This window comes from Hermetia illucens, chromosome 6, assembly GCF_905115235.1.
Source record: "Hermetia illucens chromosome 6, iHerIll2.2.curated.20191125, whole genome shotgun sequence".
In the NCBI taxonomy this organism is placed as follows: domain Eukaryota; kingdom Metazoa; phylum Arthropoda; class Insecta; order Diptera; family Stratiomyidae; genus Hermetia; species Hermetia illucens.
The window spans coordinates 79,312,735-79,323,483 of NC_051854.1; the positions used below are offsets into that span (position 1 = coordinate 79,312,735).

General features: G+C 45.5%; 1 protein-coding gene across 2 annotated transcripts in view; it reads right to left on the bottom strand.

Moving 5' to 3' along the window:
- Positions 1 to 10,379, bottom strand: part of LOC119660288 (sodium-coupled monocarboxylate transporter 1) — a 32,950-nt gene extending 22,571 nt beyond the window's left edge. Inside the window, exon 1 of one of the 2 annotated variants that reach the window (XM_038068760.1) lies at positions 10,180 to 10,379. The gene's annotated coding sequence lies outside the window, so the exon portion shown is untranslated. Of the gene's footprint in view, positions 1 to 10,042 lie in introns of both variants that reach the window. The other variant, XM_038068759.1, reaches the window with a different exon arrangement.
- Between the last annotated feature and the right edge of the window lie 370 nt (positions 10,380 to 10,749).

Consider the following 10,749-nt stretch of genomic DNA (forward strand, 5'->3'; position numbering starts at 1 on the left):
ACCCTGGCACTCTGGATGGGCAAAATGCTAGAAAGCAGACAAATAGAGGTACAAACAGGTACAAATTCTATTATCATGAACACCACTCAAGGCTGTCCACAGGGCGGAGTACTATCGCCGCTGATGTGGAGTATGGTAGTGGATGAACTCCTGGACGTGTTAACTAATACTGGAATACAAGTCCAGGGCTACGCGGACGACATTGTTCTAATCTGTAGGGGAAAATATGAAGATACCCTATGTGATAGAATCCAAACTGGATTAAGGGTTACTAGTGCCTGGTGCAGGAAGGTGGGACTGCGGATCAACCCAACCAAAACCACCATAGTACCATTCACTAGGAGGCGTAAGCTAGATCACCTGAAAGCCATAACATTACATGATATGGAGGTGAAACGAGAAACAGAGGTCAAATACTTGGGAATCACGCTAGACCAAAAATTACTCTGGAAGACACATGTCGGAAACACTTGTCGGAAAGCCACGAGGGCTCTGATGACTTGCAGATCCATGGCAGGAAAAAAATGGGGTTGTAGCCCGAAGATACTACTTTGGATATATACTGCAATAGTAAGACCAATGATTACCTATGGAGCGGTAATCTGGGCAGAAAGAACCCAACTCAGCACACAAGCCAAGGAATTACATAAGCTCCAAAGGCTGGCTTGCGTGTGTATCAGTGGGGCAATGAGGACATGCCCAACGGCATCCCTGGAGGTCCTTCTGGGACTAACCCCTCTCCATCTGCACATACAGATGCAGGCAAGGAGATCAATATTCAGGATGGCCGGTAGTATGAGTGAGGCGGGGAGCTGCCTAAATCGAAGGAAGATTGATATCCTTTCTAGGCGGTATCCCGAATTACTGATACCGAGGGACAAAGAGGTTTCACTTCGATTAGAAGTTTGAAACACGTTGGAGTAACAAGGCAAACTGGGAGAGCGTGGCTGCGACATACGGCTTAAACCAGCAACTGATTACTTGGTACACTGACGGATCCCTCACAGCAGAGGGAGCGGGTGCCGGTGTCATTGGTCCAAGGAAAATGTACTTTGAGCCAATGGGCAGGTACACTAGCATATTCCAGGCGGAAATTTACGCCATAGACAAATGTGCCTCCTTTATTCTGCAAAGGAACTACAGGGGGCAGAACATAGCTATTCTCACCGATAGCCAAGCAGCGATCAAGGCACTTAGGTCCAACCAGGTGAACTCTAAACTGGTATGGGAATGCCTTGAGAGACTGAATACACTCGGCTCGTCCAACAAGGTCTGGATACTTTGGGTTCCAGGCCATGCTGGGCTGGAAGGCAATGAGGCAGCGGATGAACTAGCCAAGAAGGGAGCGGGGATGCCTTTATACGGGCCAGAACCCTTCTGTGGAATTGGAAACGGTTTCATGGCTATGAATCTAAGAAACGAAGAGAAACGGTTGAGGGAACTATATTGGGCGGGCCTACCAGGGATGGAGCAGTCCAGGGTGCTTATTGGGGGATACGAACCCATGCGCACAAAGGATTGCTTAAACCTCACCAAAAAGAACCTCCGAATCATAGTGGGAATTCTCACTGGTCATTGTCGGCTGAACTACCACCTAGGGAAGCTAGGGATATCTACGGACACTGCCTGCAGGTTCTGTGAGGAGGAGGACGAAACCTCTATGCACGTCCTGGGACAGTGTCTAGCACTTGTGCAAAGTAGGTCGATACATCTGGGAGAACACTTAATACCAGATGCAAAGCTGAAACTTCTGGAAGTGGGGAACATACTAAAGTTCCTAACGGTTACTGGCCTGCTTGAGATACTATGATCAACATGTACACTATAACCAGTAAAAGGGGCACAATAGTTCTTCAAGGACGCGGTGCGACTTTCCCTTAACAGAATAATAATAATAAGAGGAGAAATGTCATAGTTGACTCTGTTTACTTATGCTATGATTCCTCCGCCTATGCACTCCGCCGACGCAAGAACTAAGGGATCTGGTAGTGTATGCAGAATCAAGAGGCTTTGAACTTTTAATGGGTTGTGATGCGAACGCTCAACGCGCTGCAGCAGGAGTCTACCTCTCGAATAAAAACGAGAAGTGGGCTTTTCCTGTGGAGCAATACACAACGGTCTTTCAGGCTGAAGTGTATGCGATCCTAAGGGCGGCAACCTGGATGATTGACGAGCGGTTGAAAGGCAGGCGCATCGCAATTTGTAGCGATAGTCAAGCTGTATTGAGGGCGTTGAGTAGTATTCGATCACTTCAAAAATCATTCAGGAATGTAGAAACCGATTGAATTCTGTTTTTAGATTCAATACGGTGGATTTACTCTGAGTACACCTGGTCATTGTGGTGTTGAGGGAAATTCAATTTTGGATGCCTTAGCAAAGGAGGCTTCAACTTTCCCCATGGCCGGACCGGAACCAGCAATTGGAGTGTCAGTAGCATTGGCTGAACCTGCTATCAAAAGCTGGGAACAAGCTTGCCATAATGATAGTTGGCGAAACCTTAATCCTGCTAGACAGACCAAGCCTTTCTTGTCAAAACCAAGCATCCATACTGCAAAGTTTATCCTGTCGAAAAGCAGGAAGACTTGCGGAAGTTTTGTGTGCATTGTGATTGACCATAATTCACTAGGTGGGCATACGTTCAGAATAGGAATTTTCGAAGATTATACGTGTCCATCACGTAATGGAGATACGGAATCCACGGAACATTTTCTATGTGAGTGCTCCGCCTATAGATAGACATCAGCTTTTTGGTGCTGATGTGGTCCAACTGCAGCGGGTAGCATCACCTCCACTAAAAGAAATCCAGCGATACATAAACGAATCCGGGATATTCCGTTAGACAGGGGAATCGAGTACGATGGACCAATAAGTTCTCCGTGCTCAGATGCTTTGCCTCTCCCCCACCTGAAAGATATACACACACACAAATCCCACCTTGATTTCCGTCTTGAAAAACGCAATGGGAGGAGTTCAGAAGGGAATGTCCCATTGAAAATGAAAACCATTATACTGACTCTCGAAATTTTTTCAAAACCGCAGCTGAAGCCTTCAGCCATCAAATATCTAAATGAAATTAAACAGGATAAGTGATTGGTTGGAAAACTTCATTGCCCACTATGGAAATTGCAACCCTTGCTTTGCTTCCAGTTAACAGGCAGTTCCGTGGAAGCCCTTTCTAGTCATCCCACGGACTTCCATATTTACTTCCACGGAAAGATTATGATGCACAGAATGATGGTGACTTACAGATAAATGATGCACAGAGTGATTGCGCTTAGGATTACCACGCCCCAGGAACAGTTTTTTCTAGGAAATTCTATAGGGGGAGAGGGAAATCAAAGAACCAATTGCTCCGGAGTTTCATTCATTGACAAGGATCAAAGTCTTTCCAATATTTCAATATCAATATGTATGTAGATATTCAGCCAATAATGCAGTTTGGAATAGACTGCAGGAATAATGCAGTCAAGAGGAGGCGCTAAGGTGCAAGACTCGTAACTGTGGATAATAAAATAACTTCCGTGAAACTGTATGCATATATATTTTCCTTCTCGATATAGACCATCCACACATTTCCGTATGCATGGCTACATAGGAGCCAAAGGATGAGAAATGCATATGTATTCAGATTCATGGAAACAAAGTGGATTGATTTGAGTTGAAGTTTGTAACTTTAGTTAATACCGTCAAATATAAAGTTAGTGTTTCCTGATAATCCCAACTGCTCTATTGATAGTTGTTAACTTTGAAAATTGTTTTGTCATAAGTGAATAAAGTAGTTTATAAGGCAGGAAGGTGCCACACCAGAAATAAGTTAGAGAAACAGAAGAAAAGAAAATGTTTTTGCGGGATTAAAAGGAAAGCAGTCGCCTTAAGGGTATCAGAGTCAACCAGAAGTATGACGAGCTTGTGATGAGGTCAGAAAAAGTCTTTGAGAAATTCGATTGGACCAATAATAATAATAATAGTTGGCGCAACAATCCAATTGGATCAGGGCCTTGAAGTGTGTTAGAGCACTACATTTAAGACCGTAACGGTACACTACAGGATTACAGTATCTTGTAGGACGCAATGTGGTGAGCATTGCGCTCACCCGAGATTATTAATCTGGTTTCACTCAGGTACTTATTCGAAGTGCTCGGAACTCCGCCGGAGCCGATCCTAAGCCCCGTTGTGAAAGGAGGAGGGATAGATAACTTCAGTCTGAAGGGCTGTATGCCACCGCAGCGTCTGACGGGGTAGGTGAAGAAAGTGCAGGAAATTTGCAACCTTGCAGATTACTCGCTGAGGAAGAGCGCCTGTCAGTTAGGAATAAAATTCAAATCCACCTAATGAGAAGAAGGAGAAATTTGAGGTCCGGCATGGATAACTGGCGGGAGTCGTCTGACTTGGTGACTGGGTCGGGCTTCCGTAATGAACAGCACGGCCTCGAAACCGCTAGTCGTGGGGCGGTTCGACGCCTAGGCGCCACGACGGCCAGAAGCATTGCTCCGCCTGCTGCAGCTGTTTCGCCACAATCTGTGGCGATCACTTCAGCAGGTTCGCGTCGGCAGCGGATGAAGTAGATGGAACAAATGAACCTCTTCATCATCCGCTCCTACTAGAAAATGACGGCGGGGGCGGGTAAAACATCACTAGAGATTCGGCGAGCGTTTCCCGCAATTCGCGCATGTGACTGTGTAGCGAGTCGCAGACTAGTACCGCTTTATAACTCGCAGCGACACAATCCCAGTCATCATCAGGGAGTGTGTTGGACTTAAGGCCATCGCGGAAACTGGTTAGCGAGAGTCAATGGGAGCAGAGGGTACCAATTCCAAAGAACGTGTATAGAATTCTCGGAAAAGGATCCTTTGCATAGACCAGGTATTCCCAGGCTCTGTGCATCTCCAGCAACTCCTAGAATTCTATCTTAAATCAATGATGGGATTGCGTCTCGAATATGTGTTGATATGTCATTGCTGCAACTACAACCACTTGCGCATTGTGGTGCAGTTACGGCTGTCAGATCGCACGATCAGAAGATTCGCTTTCGTGTTATTGGTTTGAATGACCGGAAAATTCACCTGGAACGTTGGCGGGACTCGCTAAGGGAGGACATTGCTAGACTGATTTAGATCAGCACTGGCAATGCCAGCATACGGGAAAGAAATAAAGTGCAGAGGGTTGGAAAAAACTATTCCATCTACAGTGAGACACCCGTAGTTGAAATTCTGGACACACTACAGCAGAAATTTTCTGTCATATGCAGTCGGTTACGACGGTATGGGGAAAGTCACTCCAGACGTGCCCAGAATGCAACATACGCGAAGAACCAGCGGAGCTGTTTTAGATATCTTAACGCATCCTAACAGAGCGTCCAGACAGTGCAGTTTTTGGTAACGGAAGCGAAAGAGTATTGGGGTGGTCTTTGGGGGTTACCAGCCCAGCATGCTGAGTCGACCACTAGAGCCCAAACAAGCCTCTTTAGTTGCCATATGGATTATGCCAAAGCTTTCGATACCGTTCCGTATACCTGGCTAATCAATGTCCTACATCTGTATCGCATTGATCCGAAACTAATAAAGTTTTTGGCGACAGTCATGAAAGGGTGGCATACCACCTTATCAGTACCTTTATCTCAGGGTGCCAATACCTCAGAATCCATCCACATACGCAGGTGCATCTTCCAGGGGGACTCTTTGAGTCCCCTTTGGTTTTGCATGGCACTGAACCCCCTTTCATGGCTACTGAATGATGCTAGAGGGCATGGTAAAGGTCACCACCAGCCGCAAGCCGGACATAGTATTAGTGACCTCCATATCGAAGCTATGACCGAGACAGATTTCTACAAGTGCTTAGAGCACTTCATTCGAGACCATAACGGTACACAGGATTACAGTACCCTGTAGGAGGCAATGTGGTCAGCATTACGCTCGCCTAAGATTATTAACTTGATTCGACTCAGGTAGTCATTCGATTGGACGAATAGTGATCGACTAGAAGGAAACCTTTGCTGAGGGCGAATAACAAAGGAAACTCCATTTCCGTAAGCAAAATTCGGACAGTGCTAATAATGACATTAAAAACTCAAAAAATGACTAGTTAATACTTCGTATGGAGACTTTTAGCATCATACATACACTTCCACATATTTGGCTGGAATTTTTCTCTCATTATTCAAGAAGACGCTGCATCAAGTATTTTTTGTCCGGAATGGGACCTTAACGAAACCTACTGTTTACATAATCCCGGCAGGTTCTCAATGATATTGCAGTGCGAGGATTGTGGGGAGCTATGAGTAGCTTCGGACAATTGAACACTACCACATGCCTGTTTTTCTGGTTTTATGTTTTAGGTCACTGTTTTGGCATATCTGTAGCCATCCATAACGGAGTCCTCCGTGATATTCATCGGCTTACTGAACATAAGTCGCTAGAAGCCGATAGAATTGCAGCCGAATTGGTTAAATATGGAGACGATCAACTACAACAAACGGTTTATCAAATGATAATGATGTTGCATAATTCGTTCCTCACTTGACTTCCTCGTTGTGGCCGCTGGAAACCGTCTTTGGACGGGCCAAGAGTGTCTAGGACCCGGGCTGGGAGTAGGCTCATGCAACTGACGAGGATCTGCTTGTCTGCTGGTCATGTATTAGGGGCAAGTAGATCTGGCGGGGGATGGACCGAAACAATAGCGTAGGGATCATCCTCCCTGCACAGGAGAAGGTGCTAATAAGACCTCAAGCCAAGGTGGAACAGCATACGCCTAGGGCTGCATGGCCAATGGGGAGCTTGGTCTTTAGTATGCGAACTCTAAATACCTTGGGCATCTTCAGTTTCAAATAAGATCCTTACCCTGGCGGCTGGACTAGTCAGAGTGGACATTCTTCGCGGACTACTCGTGGGACCAAGACATGGACTTAATTTAAGAAAAAAACCACGACAGAAGAAGAGGAGGTGATGCTAGTAGCATCATTGGAGGACGAGCCGCTGGCATCCAACCAGGAGACAGTAACCGTCGAGAGCTGTATACTTGGTGCCAGACGTAGCACCGCGAAAGTCCACTGGTGTCCTGCTCAAGCATGGATAAGGTCAAACTCTTCCAATCCCTACATCTTCAGAACCCCAGGATTCCCATGGGTTGTTATCAAGTAGGAGGAACCCCAGACAAACAGCCAAAGGGGCAGAGAACGTGTATATTTCCTCGGCTTACATGGCTCACGACCGATCAGCTCCGCCAGAAGAACTACAAAATCTGACGAACACCATAGCAACAAAGAAGGCCAACCTGTTGATAGGCTGCGACGTCAATGCAAGGCATACGCTTTAAGGCAGCTGGAAAATCAACGAAAGAGGTGAGTCATTCTTTGATTTTATTATTAGCTCAAACCTATCGATGTGTAGGATCGACTGGAGGAAGTTTAATTAAGAACAAACTCTCTGGTGGGCAAATTTTTAAGATTGGCACGACAGACGAAATGGAATCAAAGAGAGCCCCGGTGGCATTCGATACCGTCTATAAACTCTCGTGCCCTGCTATGTACGGCAAAAAGACACTGCCACCGTGGTGGAATTAAGATCTCCACAGTCTCAGGAAGCTGACCAGAAAAATATTTAACATCTACTACAGACATAAATATTGGCAACCATACAAGGACTGCCTGAAGAAATACAAGACGACCATCAGGACCGCCAAGAGGCGGTCTTTGTTGAACTATTGTTTGAACGTCGAAAGCACCAGTGAATCCGCGAGGCTCAGTAAGATTCTGTTCAAGGAACATAAGAGTCCATCCCTTCATAAAAAGTCGGAAGGCCCTTGGATGGAATCTTCTAGCGAAGCCTTGGAGCTGCTGGTTCAAGCGCACTTTTCTAGGAGGAAGACTATGATTCAGAACCTTGCGTGGAGGGTTTGCTGCCATCCCAGCTGTGCGAGACTATCAAATCGGTAATTACCGAGGATAAGATCGGCTGGGCTATAAACAACTTCTCCGCATATAAATCTCCAAGTTCAGATGGCATAATGCCAGTCATGCTTCAGAAGCAGCAGGAAAGGGTTGTGGCTTGTTGAGATTTACCGGAGCTGCATCTCTTTAGGATACGTACGTACGAGTGGTTTTCATACCGAAAGTGGGTAGGCCCGGTCATGAGTCCGCGAAGAATTTTCCACCAATTAACCTGACCTCTTTCGTCCTGAAAACCCTAGAGCGCGACCTGGAGATATATTTAAGGACGATTATGGAGAGAACGCATTTCTTTAAGTCCCAGCATGCCTACTCCAAAGGAAAATCAACCGAAACCGCCCTCCACGACGTAATTGGCAATTGCTGCAGTACAGTATACTCCAGTTGCCTTCTTGGATCTAGAGGGAGCTTTCAACAACGTTAGTAGCAACGCCATCAAGGAAGCCTTGGCTGGTATTGGATTGGAGGGGTATCTTACGCATTGGATAATATCCATGCTAAGTACCAGGATAATCCAGTCGGATCTGGAACCACTTGATCAAAGCTGTGAACAGAGGCACGCCCCAGGGTGACGCCATCTCTCCGGCGCTCTGGTTAATAGTAATGGACGAAATTTTACGAAGGTGGTGGCGTATGCCGACGACTTGGTGATATTAGTGTCAGGAATGTTTCCGTCCATCATGTGTCTGTATCCTGGAAATTAAAGCCAAATTGGAGATGGAACATAGAATTGAGGGTTAAGAAGGCCTGTATAGCCTTCTATGCCTGCAAGAGAGCCTTTGCAAAAAAAAGGGGTCTCTGGATGTACACCGCTGTAGTGCGTCCGATCCTAACGTATGGCTCTATTGTATGGTGGCAGGCTTTGAGAAAAAAATACAATAAGATGAAGCTTAATAGGATTCAAAGAACCGCGTGGGCAGGTGCTACTGAGGCTTTCCAGTCCTGCCCGCCAGATGCGGGCCGGCGGATGGGCCAGACGAGGCTTTGCTCTTGGCAGCCGTTGGGTGAATACAGTCGGTATTTCGTTGGCAGCTGTTAGGGGCGGTGTCTACTCGCACCACTTAGCACCCACGGGCCTTAGATGGCGAGGACTTACGAACTGTGGAAAGTCAAGAAGAATTTAGCCCGCGTATAATATAGCCCGATTACGAGAGCTCCTAGGGGACAATGCCGCCGGGCTTGGTATACCATATAATTCTCATTGACGAAGCTACGAAGAAAGAAGAAAAACCATCATGCACTTTCTCTGCGGTTGCCCAGCCTTAGCTAGGGTCAGGCTACGGACACTGGTCAAACCATTCTTTGGGGACCTCAGAGAGATTTCTAGTTGCAGGGTCGGAGAGCTACTTTCCTTCGTGAATGCTACGGGCTGGCTCTGAAGACGGAGCCGGCCAGACTCTGGCTCCCTGCTCTCGTAACAGCAGCCACGGTCTTAGGAGTTTGTGGCATCAAAACGGCGGATCTCAGCGCTAATTGGGCTCCTCGGAACGTCCACTGATATCTACCTACCTACCCTTTACTCAAGCTATCTCACTTTGAAGTTGTACTGATGAGTTCTTTTTATCAATTTGACCCTCGCAAACAAGGAGGAGGTTGGTTAGATCAGAAACTGAATAACGAAAAGCGCAGCATAACAGGGCCGTTTTCCCCAAGTGTTTGCCAAAGAAAAAGCGAACCAGATCATCAAATTCAGGTGCCTGTGCTGCATACGCATTGAAGTTGACTGGGCTAGTGGACCGAGAAAAAAGGAAGATTGTAAGATTACGACCTCACAGGATCTGCATATTAATTTTCAGCAAAAGCATTTAAAACTGTTTGGAGAAATAGACTTGATCGAAAAGGATGAGGACCTAATTCTACTAGTGATAGCTACTAGAAAGTGGTGTATGCTAGAGAATATAGTAAGGATGTATAGTTTGTTGGGCATTCGGGATTTCAATAGACAATGATATCTTTCTTCCAGTTTCCCAATTATCCAGATAAATCCTGGCTATATCCTTAATTAAGATGTTCAGCCTTTCTTTATAATTTCACAACACTGTGAACTCTTCACCTCTATATTATCCAGTTAAATACTATAATATGAATCTGGGTACGTACTTCAATACGCTAAAACATACTGGAAGCACTAGACATTTCCAACAATCCGAATAAATCAAAATACACTATCATTAAGAAAACTATAAATAGTGAGCAGGAAATGCAATCAAGGGACACACTGAATTGCTATAAGCCACCTTTGTCACAATTTAACGGATGCAGCATAAATTAAATTCGATTCAGATACTCTAGAATGGAGAAATGTACCGCAGAAATACTTTCGCTATTAATGGGGGCTACACGAACTCGAGAACTACTGGGTGGATGTTGTGATTGATGCCACCCTCACCGCCAACTGAGTATCCATTTCACCAACTAGTTTAAATCTAATTCAGCGCAGATAGTCGCGTTTTATTTAATATTGGACAATGTAGACTGGGATCATGTAATAATTTGAATTTACTACAGAATGAATTCGATTCAGATTTGCAGTAGGAGAAAGAAAGATGAGCTTATTTAGATTGAAAACGTTATCAATCAACCGGCTACGGCGCTTGCGACATTGTTCTGGAATAATCGTTGTTTGTTGTTGTTAAACTAACCAGATAAGCATAATTATACAATCTTAGAATGTAGCACCTAAATTATACAAAAGGGGGAAAGAAAGGGTTCGGCCACTTCTCCCTTGTGTTTTAAGGGCAACAAATGGCGTTAAGTGTGTAAGACGGAGTAGAGGCTTAATATTTCTCGGAAATTTCGGAGTGGGC